This window comes from Oenanthe melanoleuca, chromosome 1A (genome assembly GCF_029582105.1).
Source record: "Oenanthe melanoleuca isolate GR-GAL-2019-014 chromosome 1A, OMel1.0, whole genome shotgun sequence".
In the NCBI taxonomy this organism is placed as follows: domain Eukaryota; kingdom Metazoa; phylum Chordata; class Aves; order Passeriformes; family Muscicapidae; genus Oenanthe; species Oenanthe melanoleuca.
Window position 1 is genome coordinate 52,762,695 of NC_079334.1, and position 17,616 is coordinate 52,780,310.

Sequence of the window (17,616 nt, forward strand, 5' to 3'; positions counted from 1 at the left end):
TAAAATATAACTGAATTTTTGTAGCAGGTTATTGAAGTACCACAGTATTTAATAATCAACCAACCAACCAACCAAAACTACCACCAATTTTATGCATTAATAGAAGTTGCCCCAAAACACATTTGGTTTTGTGTGAAATAAATTTCTGACATTTTGGTGCATATTGAACCAGTAAAATAAAAAGCAATGTTTATAAGAAAACCAAACACATACCACATGAAGTCCATATTCTAACTTCTTGCATATTATTTTCTTTTTTTTTTCCCCTGCCTTAAGTGACTTCTGCTAGTAAGATCCAAATGTCAGAGAAAGCTGGCATCAGTACACAGAGCAGTTATGAAAAATATTTTCTGAACAGCTACCTCATGTCTTGTTTTAGTTTTTGACTTCCATTTTAATAATTTAAACATTATTCCTGTTACATATACCTGGAGTAGAACACTTACAAATTCTCCTACTTGTTGATACATAAGGAATGGCTCTGATTTGTTGCATATATTGAGATATATGATAAAAATTATTTGTAAACTCCTCTGGAGCTCATGGTTGTGAGAGTCATAAAAATCATACATTCATATGCTTTCAGTCCCTGTGTGATTCAAATGGATTTATTTATGTGTTCAAGGGCAGTATATTATAGACTTTTTTGTTGAACTGGAGGAGACCAAAAGACTAAGGAATCAATAAAGACTGATTAATAGGAGTGACAGCAATCTAAGCAAAGATAATCCTCTGAAATCCTTTTAAGCTTTTGAGATATATGGAACCAGCCCTGCAAGCAAAATTGTGATCTTCACCATTTTGTTCTCTCTCCTTTTTTAGAGTGGTATTGCATTAGTTCATTTTTGGAATTTTTCAAATCCCTGATTTGAGTTTTAAATTTACCAATAATAATGAGAGCTTCAAGAATTTTTATATATTATATATTATATATACACACATACATTTCTACTAAACTATGTCTTTAAACTGAGCAATTTTTTTAAACTTCCATTTAAAAGATGAATGATGGTGTGTTTCTAAGAACAATGAGGGAGGACAAAGGGATCCAAAACTGAAAATAATTCTTAGAGTTTATGATAAGTGTCAGCTGGAATTTTGTTTAATTTAATTTACCTTTTAATTTTTTTTTTAAAACCCAGTTTTATTGTTTACAATAAGAAAAGAAAGTGAGAACATCTCATTTTTCATGAGAGTCTTGATATCTAAAGAATTAATTACAAAATGTGAGGTAATATGATCTTCCATTCAGCTTTCTATCTTGATGGTAGTGCCTACTGTCAGCTGCTGAAGACAGAGCTAATGCTTTTTTTCTTTCCAGACATACATGTTTTTATAGTCCTGGCAAGGAAGAGAAAGAACACCACCAGTTTATTTCACCTAGCTCCATGCTCTCATCATGCAACTTTACTGAAGCAGTATATCTAAAATGTAAAATCCGATATTCATGTAGCTTAAAAAAGGCTTTTTGAGCAATGCAGAGCATGTTTCTTAATTATGCTCCCAGGGAATGAAAAATTCAAAAGAGGGCTGAGGTTTTGAAGACTGGAATATTTTTATTCCTGATCTCTATCATGAAAAGAAATTTAAAACAAAACAAAACAAAAAAACCAAAACAAACAAAACCAACCAACCACCAAACAAAAAAAAAAACAAGAAACAACAAACGCCAAAAAAGCCTCCCATTATTTACTAGAGCTGCAGGGCATCAGTAACTTACACATTGACAAATTATTCAACATTTGATCATCTATTTCTTTTGCTTTGGCAGGGCTTTTCATCTGATTATGCTCTATTAACGGCAGTGAGCTTGAAAACCTGTTGATAATACATGTTGGAACAAAGGAAAATCTGCTTGTTTTGTCTGTCTTTGTCTTTAGGTGTACTTTCAGTATTTTTGATGTAAAGCAAGGCATTTCATTGAGGTAATTGTATCTCAATAGAAATATGTACACCTTTGTCTTCCTGGGACCTGGAAATACTTGATACTGTAAGCATTTATTATCAGTAAGACAAGCAAGGTAGCTGGTGGGTTACAGTGAGATCTATTTTGCCTCTTATGTTATTATTATTTAATATTTCAGTTTTTTAACACAATAAAAATGTTTTTTCCTGAGTAGAGAATCTTTTAGCTGGATCCATTAAAGACATACATTAAGGACAGACAAATATTCTGCATCTGGGTCTTGGACATGAGCTTCTGCAGTGTGTTCTAAGAAAAGTCTCTTACGTGCTGTTGGAGGTGCAGTGGACAAAGCCCATGGTGAAACAGTTTGACATTTCCCAGGAGACTCCCAAAGTGAGCAAACACTGAGCCAGCCTCCTCAAGGATGTAGTCTATGGGTATCCCCATATAAAGCCAGGGAAGTTTAAGCTATTCTGAAAGTGGGCATATATGAAGCTGTTCAAACTGCTGACATACATTTTTGCTGTGGTATGTGTTCATTCCACACTCAGATATTAATGTCTTTGAGGAAGTCAGGAAAGTTTAGAATCATTATTCTTCCATCATTTGATTTTCTGAGTACTCTCAAGAAAAATATGGGTGATTCTACTGAATGGCAGTTATCAGGCACATTTGAACTTTTCCTTAGAGACACAGACAATAGAATATGTTATATGGCCTGGTATTTTTTCCTTCAATTGCAGGTGTATCCTTAGAGATGGCTACTGTATTTTTAGTCCATATTTTATCTATTTAAAAAATATTGCCAAAAAAAGATACTTTGGTTTTGCATTTTCAGATGGGAATCATCTTTCCAGGATGATGCTTTCCTAGAATGGTTGAGGTTGGAAAGGATAGCTGGAGGTCATCTGGTCCAACTTCCCTGCTCAAGCAGGGTCATCTGGAGCAGGTTGAACAAAGCATTTTATTTTTGAATATTTGGTGTGCAGGAGAAGGAAATTACTTGAACCTCGGCCTCTATAGTTTTTTAAAAGTTATTTTAATGGTATTATGCCATTATTATGATATTTTTATAACAATATATTATTACAACATCTTTTTCTCTGCAAGGAAATTATTTGCATAAAGAGATTTCACCTCTGAAAGATCAAATATCTCCCGACAATTGAATTTTTACTCTGAGTTATTATCAATAATAATAACTCTGAGTTTATTATCAAATAAAACAAAGAACTGAAAATTATAGTTTCTCTGCATAGAAAGCAAATAGCTAATTATATATAACCATTAATATTAAGGACAAAGATGCTGCATTTCATATCTGTGGAACACATTCATTCTTTCTTGAATTTATAATATTGTCTCCATGAAGAAGACCTTTCTTGTTTGCCCAAACTAGCTTTGCTCTATGAAGTATCTGTGTGTGAGGACAGGAGTTGAGCTGGAGCTCTACAATGGTGTTTGTGCTTTCATTGAACAGTGAATTAACCAGTATTGCACATGTATCTGCTGAGTAGTCTCAGGAATAGTTTCATGGTGATAGTTTCATGAGGTTCCTGTCTAATATAAGTAAATACTGCTTGACCTTTCCTACTAATGATGCAGAAATATACAATGGATATCACTATAAAACAGACAGCATTTTAAAGCCACACAAGGACCCCTGTTCATGTTTAAAATGATGAGTGATGGGCTTTTTACCACTTCCTCTGAGGATCATAAACTGGGAGTGGCTTAGAGTAAGTCATTCAAACTTCATTAAAAATGAATGGAAATCAACTGACCTTAATGGAAAACTGTACAAATAACTGAGTGTATGCAGTTCATTATGAGCTCCAAAAAGTTATGTGAGCTAAAATTTCTGTTTGTCTGGGGGAAGAAGATGCCTCTTCAAGATGAAAATCTGGAGCTAATGTTTGATTGGAAATCTTTTGACTTGGAAGGAAAAGGGTTCTGCTGGATCTTTGTAAAAGGAGAGGAAATTTAATGTAGTTTCACCAATTTGTTAATAGATGGGAAAGCCACAAGCACTTTTGCATATCTCAGGAATTATCATTCTCATTGGAAATCTTGTTGCACTTATTTTTATGCATTAACATTTTCATGACCATTGGCTCAATCTTAAACAATGTGAAATGGCTCTAATAGGACCTGAAAAGCATTAAAAGGGGTATGGTATATCATTGCTACATTTTCAGTTATTGGTTTATTTCTGATACCAAACTGACTAAAAGATTGCAACAAAGAATGTAAACCCTTGCATGGTCTGCTGATATAATTTCAATTTTCCTGGATGTTATGTTAAAACCTCGTAGTCTTTATGCCTCCAGAGGTCATTATACCTGAAGGGATAAATTAAAACCTATGTAAAGAGAGGAATTGAATGAAGTTATCCCATATTCTTAGTGAATAACCAAATGCTGTGGATAAAATTTTAATATTACCTCCATAAGAGATATAATTTTTACATAATTTGTACACAGTTATTTATCCTTCACAGGCATAATTCTGACATAAAACGATGTATTTAGAATATTAAAAATTAATTTTTAAAAAATATATTTAGAACAAGACAAATGTTACTTTATCTAGATGCATTTTTAACCAATAAATATATTTGGCTTAAGTTCATTCTATTTCAGCTGAGATTAAAATCAGGACCTATGCCACAAAATTTTAACATTTTTAACATAAACTTAATTAATATTATTTTTCAGCAGTCAGTCAATAATTTGCCATTATTCTCTACTAAACTCCTTGTTAGACACAAAATTATTATAAGTTTGTGTTTGTTGGTTGTTTTCTTTTAAAACAGGTTATATGCAGGATCAATGCTTTAAGTTCTCATCCTTTATACCCTCCATTTACATAGTTCATTTAGACTTCCTTTCTTTTTGCATTTCTCATACTTAACAAGACCAAGTAATAACCTTTATGTCCTTTTTCCTGTCACAGGAATATGACACATGAATACATGAATATTTCCCATCTGCATTTTTTAATCTTTCTGTTTCCAGAAGTTTGACATTTTTTAATCTTCATATTCTGTAACCCGGTTGTCTCTTAGCTGTGATCAGTATTTATGCTTTTACTTTGTGATTCCCATAGCACAGATGTTATTATTAATGCAACCTTGGAAATGTCATAACACCTTTAGAAAACAACCTTCAAAATATTTTTTTCTGTTTTACTTTAAATAATTCTGAATTTATAAAAGTGATACTGTCAAGGTATTTTAGAAACACCATACAAAATTATAGAAATAAAGTAAATAAAATAAAAGTTGCTTTGTGATAACTCTGGCAATACAGGCTTTTTCTAAAGCATTACATTGTTGGAATATAAATATACAAGCAAAATAATAGTAACAGAAATTCCTCCACATTTTTTCCACATAATCTTTCACATACTTAAGTGTATATCAGGGCAGTGTTTTCACCCTATTTACAGAAGGCAACCACATAAAAATATAGAGACTTTCTAGGTATTTAATATCAGACTTTAAATTCCTCTTTGCCCAGAGTATCTGACCTCATAAGGGGATACTAATAGCTCTGCCTTTACCTTCATAGAATGAGTGATTCTACTGGAAGCAAATGACTTCTAAATTGACATTGTGGGCAAATGACTTCTAAATTGACATTGTGCACACAGTTCAGCTTTCTGTGGATAATGACTTCCATAAGAACAAGACTGATATGTTTAACCCTTAGGTATTCCATGGAAACCACATCAGAGAGCTGTAATAGAAGTGCTTTAGCACAAAGTCTTGAGTCTGATTCAGATTTTTAGTACATCCTACAGACCCCAAGTCTTCTGGGTTAATAATAACTGCAGAAAATTATGAAGTATTCCAATTATATTATGGTACAATTTTGATGTATATAATATTTTTGATTCTGATATTTATTGATCATCATGGATATCAGTATTATCTAAAGTAAATAAATAATTTTGAAAAAAAGAAGGAAATTGTGATTCACCAAAAAGCGTTTCTGAGCATTTTAACACTATGTATTTTTATTTATATGTTTTAATGCTATCTATTTGGAATATCCATTTTATGATTTCATGTGATTTATGAACATATCCATATAAAACATACACATCTGTCAAAGTCAGAACATGAACACTGAAACAAGGATGGACAGAGTAAATTTTTGAGAACTTTTTGACCAGCTGGAGACCCACTAATTTGAAGTATCTCAAATCCACTTTAACTACTTCACTGTTTTAGGGAGGATGGTATTACTCTTTGCTTATCCAAGTAAAACTTTCTCCTCACTATCACTTTTGTAGCAACATATCATACAAATTGTGAACTTCAAATGTGTTGATGTGTTAACTTCTTCACCATTAAAAGTGGAAATAAAAATTTCTCATGATTCAAATTACACCATAGCTGGTAGTGTACCAGAAAGTATCAAAGAGCAAAACCAGCTTAATCATAAAGGAATCCAAATTCCTTTTTCATACTCCTCAGCTGATATTTAATGAATTTTGGTGTCTTCTGATAAAATAGAGGCAAAAATCCCATCCAGCTTTTTTCTACACTGTGATACTTAGCCAGTAACAAAAATATGAGTGTGTTAGTGTGCTCATTGTCTAAAATGTTCTATCAATTTAAGAATTAAAAGTTATGTTAATACTTCACTATTTCTTTGACCCTCCTGAAAGAAAGAATCCTCTGTACATGCCAAAAGAGATTCGTTATTTATTTTTTTTTAATCAAAACAAAAATAGGCTTCAAAAGAGATCAGTTCAGAAAATGTTTTCCTATCATTAAATAATGTTTCAAAGGAAGATCTGCTTAGCCAGTCTGAATTTCCATTCTGGAGAGATCAATCTCACACATTGTCTACAGAGAGAGTTCAGGGAAGCTGAAGTCTCCAAGATAAGCAAATCATTCTGAATATTACCCCAGGCACTCTTGAAAATGTTATCTCATGACTTTAATGCAATTCATCTTTTCTTCTTATAGACACCATAGTAATCTTTTGAAATTGTGTTGAAATATGTAACTCTTTAGTGAGGATTTTTTGTGCTGTCTGTCCATAGCAGTTTCTACACCTATATTTATTTACTGCTTCTTTGACCTGTTTTACTCTTTTTCCTTATTCCAGAGAAATCTTTACAAAATCTGGAGAATTCTAATACATTGATTTTTTTTTTTAACCATTTTCCCATGTCTAATCTATCTTTCAAGCAGCTGGATTTTACAAGAATTAGCATTTTCCTTTTCTAGAATCTCTGTAACAGCCCATTCAAGTGCAAGGTTTTTGCTATTGTGGTGTTAGGAAATAGAATTATGGCTGAACTTTAATGATGAATATAATGTTTTCCTAAACCAATTATGATCTTCAAACTCTGTCCAGCTGGCTGTTCTACATCTGGCAAGGGCAACAGCAGTCACAAAGTCTCTGAAAAAGGCACTTTAATGACAATGACAAGAATCTTCTGACATCATATTTACAGGGAAAGCTCTGACTTAAGGATTTACTGGTAATGTTTTTATTCTGTGGTTAGAAACTTCTTTCTCTACTGCCACATCTGAAATATTATATTTCTTCCACAGTAGTGATCTAGCTGTTTATCAATCATTTACAAAATTGAATAAGTCTTAGAGGTGAGGCTCTATTAATCTGTGTTGGTAATGTACTTTTACAAAAGTGTTTTTCTTTCATTCATTAGAAGTATCCAGGATCAATGAGTAGCTGGTGATTTTTAGTTACTGTAAACAAATTCAGGTTTGGGACAAATTTAAGCTGTCTTGAAATATTCTTTTCTACTTGTTTTCAAAGCTAAGTCGAATCAACTTTTTCAGTGAATATTCCTTAGATTTATGACATATTTTCTTTTGATGACATTAGGTTGAAATGCTTGGACAAATATTCTTAAGAACACAATTACTAGGGGTTTCAGGAAAAAAACTATAAAATTCTTTTTGCCATCTTTATGCTTTATTCTTCCTTTTGTTTTTTCTGAGATTAAAATTATTATAAAAATTTTTTTTGCAATGGTTGTTTTTCATGGGAACACTCATTTTTTGTCAAAAATAATATAAAGTGGGAAGTTTGTGGCAAAAAAACAATTGTCGATTGATTTACTAGATGTATAGATTTTGAGGTATTTTGTCAGCAGTTACACACTCATTGAAGGATTCTCAGCCAGACATATGTCCAAAGTATGCATTAGCTAGAGATTTTTACAGTGCATCACAGTGGCTCATGGAGCAGAAAACTGTAACTCTCTACAGGAGATATAACTTGGTATTTTAAATTTCATGTAGAGATGACATCTAAGAAGTCAGGGTCATTGTATAGTTTGAAATCGTGTAACTTCCACTGGATTTCACTGTGTTAAAGCCTTCAAAATCTTTTTCTGGTTTTGATTTTCCCAGTACCTGGTGCAGGTGAACTTGTCTGGGATGATCACAAATGAATGGTGTTTCCTTAATATCCTCCAATTTCCAGTATAAAGCATCCAGCTTTGCAACTGAAGCTGTTCTTGATCCTTAATTCTGAAGAAATAAAACATAGCCATTATCATGAATATTGAAACAATTTGCAAGTATGTTTAACAATTTATGGTGCTTTCATAAAGTCTTTTATTGGTAAGTTTACCTCTCATGCTAGCACATGTGTATAATTCTTTATGAGTATTAGTCTTGAAGTGTTTAGGCTTTTGCATTGTTGAGTTTGTAAACTGTATACACTCTCTTTGGGTGGAATTCAAGAAAAAAATAACAATATTTCTATCTGCCCCTTGTGCAATGTTTCCCATTTGTTATTGCATTCCTAGTTTTCAGTTATTCAAAACATGTGTACAGGTTTAGAAATGGTAATTCTTAATATTTGGAAAAACATTTGCTTGACTAAGATGGGTATCATCCAAGGGACTTGACAGGCAGCTATTTTGGGTCAAATATAGTTGGTACCTATTATCTTCAGAGCAGACAGAGAATGCCAAGAAAGTGATCTAAAAGGGTGGCACTGAAAAACCCAGTTAATAGTGATAGAAGTCTAAACCTTTCTATTGAAGTGCTGACAAAACCGAAGAATTCATTTTTAACAGGGAAAATGAAAAATTAAAGTGATTAATTCTTTTAATCGTATTCTTTTTTTCAGTCTCATAATTCATCTATGGGATTTTTGAAAAGGTTATTCAAGTTGAGGTTGCTTCATATATTCCTGTCAATGATGGCATTGGATGACTAGTCCTATCAAAGTTTGTGCAATATTTAAAGCCAATTGTCTGCAGGTACTGGATAAACACACTAGCATTTATATATCTCATGATATATAGTGAAATATAATTGTTTGGTTTTCAAACAAAAAGTTACAAATGTTCAGCTATACACAGCTATATATGTAAATTTAGAGAACAATTTTTTTTGTCAAGTAATGTGGGTTTGCAAACAGCATAAAGATGCTGCTTGCACCAAAGGTCACATATGGCACATGCATAATACAGAGAATGCAATAAAACTACAAAATATTTGGACTGCTAGAAAAGGCAAATGACAGTGCAGATCTGAGAATTCATTTCCACTTTTCCTAATGACACAGATTACTTGTCAAAGCCATAAACAGTTCTTGAAAGCCAAAATGACATAAATGCTAAAATTCCTAATATGGATGAATTTACATAAAAAATAAATAACTGACATTTATTGAAAATATCTTCTCAGGCATCTCAAATTGGTTCTCATGCTATGTTACTTGTACTAATAAGAAAAAACCCTGTGCATAATATTTTCATTTCAGATGGAAACCCCAGTTTTCAAATAGCTTGTTTTCAATAGAAACAACTAAAAATCTAAAACAAATGCATCACAAAGCGAAAATCTTTGAAAAATTTGTTTATAATAATTTCATATTATAGAACAAAGAGAATCTAGAAATGCATGAAGCTTACCAATATTAATTACACTAATACACAAAGGGGACACATCTCCTTTTTCAATCTTTTAGCCTTTCTACAATACAACAGCTATAATGAAATTAATGTAGACTGCAGATCAAGAATAGCTTCTTATGTGGTAGATCAGATCACTAGTAGAAAAAAATCTTAATCTTTTAATTGCTTTCTCTGGTTATGTATCTGACCCAAAGCAGATCAATTTGTAGCAGATCCAAATAAAAAAAACAATGTCATTAATTTTAAGTAACTTAATCTCTTCTGATAAACAATTTAAAAACTATTAAATGAGAGAAACATTTCCAGAGATCCAAGGGATCAGTCAGTCTCATCAGAAGTTCCATGGCTGAATGAGTAGCACTGATCTTCAGCGATAGATCTGACAGAAACACAAATGTAGGTGATCAGCTGACATCTTCTGGGTGAGAGATAAGAAAAAATAGAATTATGGTTTTTTAGCTTGCACCTTTGTTTGTTTGTTTATTTGTTTTGTTTTGTTTTGTTTGTTTTCCAATATATGAGGTTAAAGTCTGGTTGAAAATTTGCATTCTTTTAGGGAGAGATGATCTTAATGTTCTTCAAGAATGTAAACAGTTTCTGTCAGTCTCAGAAACAGACTGTCTTAATTTGCTGAATAGCCAACAAAGTGAATTGAATGGTCCTGAGAACTGATTTAAATTTTGCCTACTTTTCAGAGTAATTGATACAATAACTGCATTTAGGCAATGGCATTAAATTTTCAAAAGCTACCTTTTCCTATGCTTCCATTTTTATAAATTCCTGAAGCAAAGCAAAACTAGAAGCACTGAATCAGTTACCTGGGCATGTCTTTCCCTTCTTATGAGATCAGAGGAAAATTGTGTCAGGAAAAATATGATGAACTGAACTCTGTTAAAAAGTAAATAAAATGAGCACCATCTTGCATTTCACAGCAGTGTAAGTGACCAAAGGTTGCCCTTAGCACAAAAAAATGTGACTAGTTTTTATTCAGATGCTTCATTAACAGTAGCAGTGTGTTGCACATATTGAGAAGGCAATCTCACTTTCTTCCAAGAGGTTTATTTATAGCGAATAACATATTTTTAGTACATATTTTTAATAGGTAGTAACAGACAAGTTACATGTGCATTATAGCAAAACACAGATATTTTATAAATGTTAAAAGTTATTGATTTTTTTACAGCATATGATATGCTAAATTACCGTGAAATATAAGATTTTTTTTAGTGTTTAAAATTTGGGTATAGTCTTTCCATCATGTGCCATGCATAGATGGTGAACTTGAAACTTCTTTAGGGAAACTATTAGTCTTTTTAATCATAAGTATAATTAAGGGCTGCTTGATGAAAAAATATTTTAAATTTTATTTTAGTTTGTGTATCAAGGTTGTGGTATGACGGGTGGCTTCTCTGAGATGCTGCCAGAATCTTCCCTTTGTCCAATGCCACCAAGAGGGACTGGGTGCTGGAAAGGGTCAAACCCATCAGAGGTGGTGGTTGTGCCTCTGGGACAATGAAGAAGGAAAGAGAAAATGATTATGCAGCAGTAATTGCAGCCAGACAAGGGAGGAGTGAGAATATGAGAGAAACAGCCCTGCAGACACCCAGGCCAGGGAGGAGCTGGTCCAGGCTCTAGAGCAGAGGTTCCCCTGCAGCCTGTGGTGGACACCTCGAGGGGTCAGCCTGTGCCCCTTTATCCCATGAGTGTCCACAGTGGAGCAGTGTCTTGGTTAAGGAATGGTATTCCCAATTCAGGGTCTAGCTGAAATCACAGACCAGGATGCAGTTCACTCTCCATCACAGGGCTGGCAGAGTTTGGAATCACAGCCTTAGTGATTAAGTCTTTTTCATTAAATGAGTATGTATCTTCTAAACCAAAAGAGCCACTTATTGTTACTGTCAGCTCCAAGTTTTGTGCATGAAAATGCACTAGCAGTGATACAGTGGCTCCACTACCATGGAAAAGTCACTGGTGTCTGGGTGTGGTAGACTCCATATGTGTGATTTTCTTCTGTTACAATCAGTTGACAGGAATAATTTAAAACTACCCCCTTTCCACACTTACTTGCAATCTCTTTTCCAGTACAATGACAGCATGATTTTGACAGCCTGTTAGACTTTATAGTGCTTGGAAACTAACAGTGTTGAACAACTGACATAGGCTTACTGTGAGATGGAAACAGAGCAGAAGTCAATGAAGATTATACAGTTTGATTGTTTGGTAAATGAAGATCCCTGAGAACTGAAAATCACATAATCTTTATTGGCAGGCTAGTGTTACTTAAAAATGTGACACGAAGAGTGTAAAAAAGCATGGAAAAAGATCTGTGGTATCAAGAACAGGACCAGAGCATAAAGAATTCCACTGATTTAATTAGTGGCCTTGTAAAATATCAAAGGCTGATATTAACCTGTGCTTTAGGTTTAATTTACTTTCTTTGCATCATATGAGAGCTGACAGGTCAGTTTTAGACACAAGTTGCTCTTGAACATTTAATAAATGCTGTTATAGTTGATTTTGCCCATATTCAAAAGTACCTACCATTGCACTATACTAAAGGAAAAATCACATTAAGAGAAAAAATATAATGGGCATTTTTGCAACCTGAAAATTCCCTGGGAGAGTAAAGAAGCTAAAGAGGGAAGGCTAACTGCTTTTTATTTTGAGAAATTATAGAAAAATTTTATGTCATCAACATTTGCTATATAAAAAGCTATTTTACATTAACTTACTCTTTCATTATTGGATAAGGGAATAGATATATTTAATGGGATATGATAAAGAAATGCTCCCAAGTCACTCTTCTAACAGCACCATGAACAAACATTAGAAAAATTAAGATTTAGCTCTTCTGAGAATAAGTTCTTCCCTTCACTACATAGATTTAGGCTCAGAAGAAATGAACTGGCATTGTCATACAGAGTGAGACTCAGCAAAATTTCTGTGTGTTAACAAAGTTGATGATGTTAATGTGCTTATAAGAAGGAAACTTACTTGCTCACACTGCTCAAGGGAGAAAGTGTATACATGAGTATGTTGACATGTAACAGATATCTCTGGAAGTCTCTTCTTATATTTTAATTTTTTGTCTTTGCTCCTACCCAGTTTTCCCCTGAAAGCAAAGTTTCACTACTAAAAGTGAATTAATTTGATTTTATGAGTTACAAGAGTCTGAGTTTTTAAAGTTGAACTAATAACATTTATTGAGTACTCATAAAATTTTAAAAAAATAATTAATATAATGCGTTCATGTATAATATTAATATCATAGTTAATTTCAAGGACGTAGTATTTTTTTAAAAAACAAATCCAACCTGCAAATATCTGCTTTTTGAGAATACAAATGGCTATATATATAATAACTGTTACTATTGATAGTCATATGTGTAGTAATGGATGCATCTTAAGGTATACCTTATAATTGCTTAATACTCTCAAGCATACTGAAACTAGCACAAATTCTATTACTAGAGACCTCACAAATTACTTACTATATTTTTAGCTTTTTTGTCTTATTCTGTTCTTCTACTGTATTTTACACACCATATAGAATAAACATGAAATTAGTTTAAATTCAACTCACATAGTAGAGTTTATTTAAACTCATAGGTAAGGAAATGTTGATTTTCTATCACGGATAATCTTCCTGAAATTGTGCATGTCTTGATTCAATATTTATGTATTTACCTACCTGAAATATGTTTAAGCCTTTATTTGCTTAACTAAAACTACTTGCATTTTTTCATTTAAAAAACACCCCAACCAAACAAAAAGCAACCAGAAGATTTTTAGTAAGTAATACATATGGAATTTTTATCCTTTGGTCATTTGTTCAGATAAGTCTTGACTGATAATGTTACAGTGTCAAGGTAGCTAAGTGAATTTGTGTCATTGCAGCTGTCAAGGATATGTTCATATTTCAAAAATTCTTGTCAGTGGCCATATAAACAGAACATTCTTGTAGCTAAATACCTTGTAAGCATATAAAGTCACTTTTATTTGTCCTTAGTCTTTTAGGATTTTTTTTTTCACTTTGTGAGAATATGAGATGCAGCTTTAAAGGAGGTCAACCATTAAGTTTTACTTATCAAAACTGTTAACTTTTACTGTTGTCATTGTTTGCCTCTGCATCTGTAGGAGCACAAGAAGTGCAAAGGTGCTACTGGCCATCTCTGAAGAGCATTGGTGAGTCCTAGGAGAAAAACTTGTTCTGTACCATCTAGTTTCCATTGTTGCCCATTATCCATGATTATATGATTATAAGAATAAATAGTATGTTGTCACCTAAAACTCTGGTATGGTTTTTAAAAAGAGTAACAAGTCTGATAGAAGGACAGATTTAAGTGTTAGGAGGGCTGTATTTTAGGTAAACAGTAGAGGCTGTTTTCTGTCCTACAGAGATGCAGACTGGCCTAGAGAAATGATGTATAAATATACTTGTTAGGTCTGACTATACCTGGTCAGTATCTGGAATGATCCTGTGTAGTCAACATGGATTATTCTAGAGTAGACATCTGCAGCAGTGTTTTGTAATATGATTGTGCAATAACTTTAATTACTGCTTTGTGCAATAATGCAATATGCTAAAACTTGGTGTCATACTACATCCTCCTTTTTCTTCTCAAATCTCAAACGCCTCTAGAAGAGCTAAACTCTAGTGACTCTCATGGTAGAATTGTCAAACAGCCTTTAAATTTTAATCCCAGAAGAATTTACTGCTCTTAAACTGATTGAAAGCAGCCACTGCCAAAATAGGTCTGACTGGAAGAGTCATCCAATAAGAATTCTTCCTCCAAATTTCTATTTTTACTGCTGGATATTGAATTTTCTTTGTGATAAACTTCGATTATAAAGAATCAACCTTCTTCAACATAAAAAAGACAAAAGACTCATCCTTTTTTTCACTGTAATGCCACTGCTGAGAAACATAGGCTTGATTAACAGATGCTTTATTTATAATTTAAATGGGTACTTTTATACATACCATCAGAGGGGGTACCTTTCACAGTTCTTAAATCTTTATTAAGAGCAAACCAAGGTATATCCATGGGATATATATCCAGAGGTGTGGTTTGCCATATGGCTTGAAATGAGTTAAAAAAACATTTTATGCTGATTCAGGCATCTATCCTTCAGATTAATTTCTCTAAAACATAATATAAAGTAGAGTTTTACATGGAAATTCCAAACAATTTTTATCAGACAGTAAACTGGCAACTGGTACAAAGAAGAAAGCTCAGATACACTGTGAAAGCTATATGCCTTTCAAAGGTAATATTACACAATAACCAGTCTTATAATCTAGCAAAAAGGTGGCAAAGACACTTGGGAGTGTCTTTGGCAAAGACACTTGCCAGTAGTAAACAAAAGAAGAAAGTTTTAAGAAGACAGCATTGGGGTGAGTCTCATGAGACCATTTCACATCAAGTCCACAATGACCCAACATATTGTTCTGGACCCCGTTAGATCTTTCAACATCACCTTAATAATTTTGATTTGTGAGAAAAATTTTATTGTTTATTTTTTTCTATACTTCTTCAAACAAGAAGTAGAGAATGAGAAACAGTCATTCTAACAAAAAAACCCCAAACTTTACAAAAGTAATATCCAGCTTTCTTGGGATGAGTTTATAAGCTTGTGACTGATGGAATTTATAGAAGAGAATATAGCAAGACATGAAACTGGTCACTACACTATCTGATTAGACAGCTGTGGAATGGCATGCTGTAGGACAGGAGAGTTTCTGCCTCTCAGGAATACCTTCCAGAACAAGTAGCCTCCCATTGCTCCTGGACACCACATTCTCAGGACATTGACACCACATTCTCAGGACATTGACATCTCTTACCTTGGCAGTTGTGTCACTAATTCAAACTGTTACTTTGGAGGTGGTCTAACAGGTAATATTTGTCCTTGCAGATTTAACAGCTGAGTAAAGAATTACATATATATGGGCTAATGATGTGTTGAGACTGCTGCTTACTGACAGCACACATTATGTCCTTTGGTGGAGTTCACAGGTCTTTGCTTCTATAGCCACATCTCAATTATCAGTGATCTGTAATCTGATCAATGGCCTGTTACCCCCATATTTTAGCAGTCAACACTGTGATTTTAATTAAAGTTAGCCATTTGTGTGAAATTATTACTCTGTTCATTATCTTGACAATTTCATTACTGTATCAGGTAAAATAAAACATTTATAGCAAGAGGAAAATATATGAGCTACCGTAAGGTTCAAGGAGGTTCATCACTGCAGTTGGCTGAGGCTGTTATCATTAACATCAATGGAACAGGTCACAGTTCCTGGGATGCCACATGCCAGTTATCTCCTTTCAAATGAATTATACATGTATTCATTAAAATTCCCTAAGTACTGTGGGAACATGAACATTACAAGCGTTTGTACCCTGCTTGCACATTCAATATCATGATATGCCTGTGCAGTGGAGCTTAGAAGGATTTGACCATGAAGGGCTTTGCATGCATGATAATGCATCTAGGAGCTCTGTTGAGTGTTTCACATTCCATATGCAAAAATTGTTTGTGTGACTTTGACTTCATACCAGCTGAGAATTCAAGAATTCGACTTTGCTCTTTATTTTTTCAAAGTGTACTTCTATGTACTTCTTATAAATCCCAGGGGGTAAATAAGTGCATGCCCTGAAGAGCAGCCAAAACTTTTGTTCTTGTTTTGAGCTGGGAACTGGTGGAAGAACAAACAAGAGGAGAATACAGCAGAGGAGCAGTAGACACATCATGATCTTCTTGATGAAAAGTAGTCTATACATAATTGCATGTAACCCACCAAATGAAATTATCATCAGGGTCCTTTGGACTGGAAAGATTATTATTGTTCTGATGCTGAAAGATCAAAAGCAGCTAAGCTTTTAAAGATGGTCACAGAGATGTTGAACAGAAGGGAACATTGGCACATGTGGCCTCTCTGTTGCCTTTGAATGCCTTGAGGCTGATTCTGTTATGCACATGGGTCTGATGTCCAACTTTTACATATCTAGACTGTTGACAGAGGCTGTGCTTTGTAGTTCAGCTGTCTTTTTTTCCTAAGGATTAAAGGGCAGGAAAAGGGCTGGAACTGGGGAGAGAAGGGAAGCATAGAGACAGAGTGGACTAGGTTTAACACCATTAGGAATATTTGGTTCTTTCCACTGAAGATTTCACCTTTAATTTTCCAGAGGACATACTGAATTTCCTTTGCAATTATAATAAGGCAGTGAAGCAAAGGTTTATTTTTTTCCCCACTAGAAGCAGCTTCAAAATGATTCAGTGCGCAAATTTCTTGTGAAAGATGTTTAGTGCTTTTAGGGCACTAGGAATTGGAACACCTGTATTCCAGCACACATTTTCCAGCTAATTTACATTTTAAAGAGGTCCATCATCTCTACACTGAGTAATTTCATCACCAGCTATTGTGTTACAAGGATTGGTTATAGCATTGTTTTGGGGTCTTCAAGCACCTCAGCATCCTGACTTTCTGGGTGAGTGTTCTTGTTACCTGGTAGTTGCACAGGAGTTAGAGACTCCATCAACCACTGATTATATAATAAAGTGTTGCACTATCAGTGCTAATTAGACATGATCAGACCAGAGGTATCAGTTCTGAGCTTGCTGCAGCCCTGTGTTTCTGTATCCAGACTGTGAATCAGAATGTGGAATACTGATATATGCATCAGTGAGTTACTTTGTCAGCAAAGAGTGGTTTATTAGATCTAGAGAGTTCTTCAGACTGCATACAGAGCTCTCCCCACTCCTCACACATTTTGTTGGTA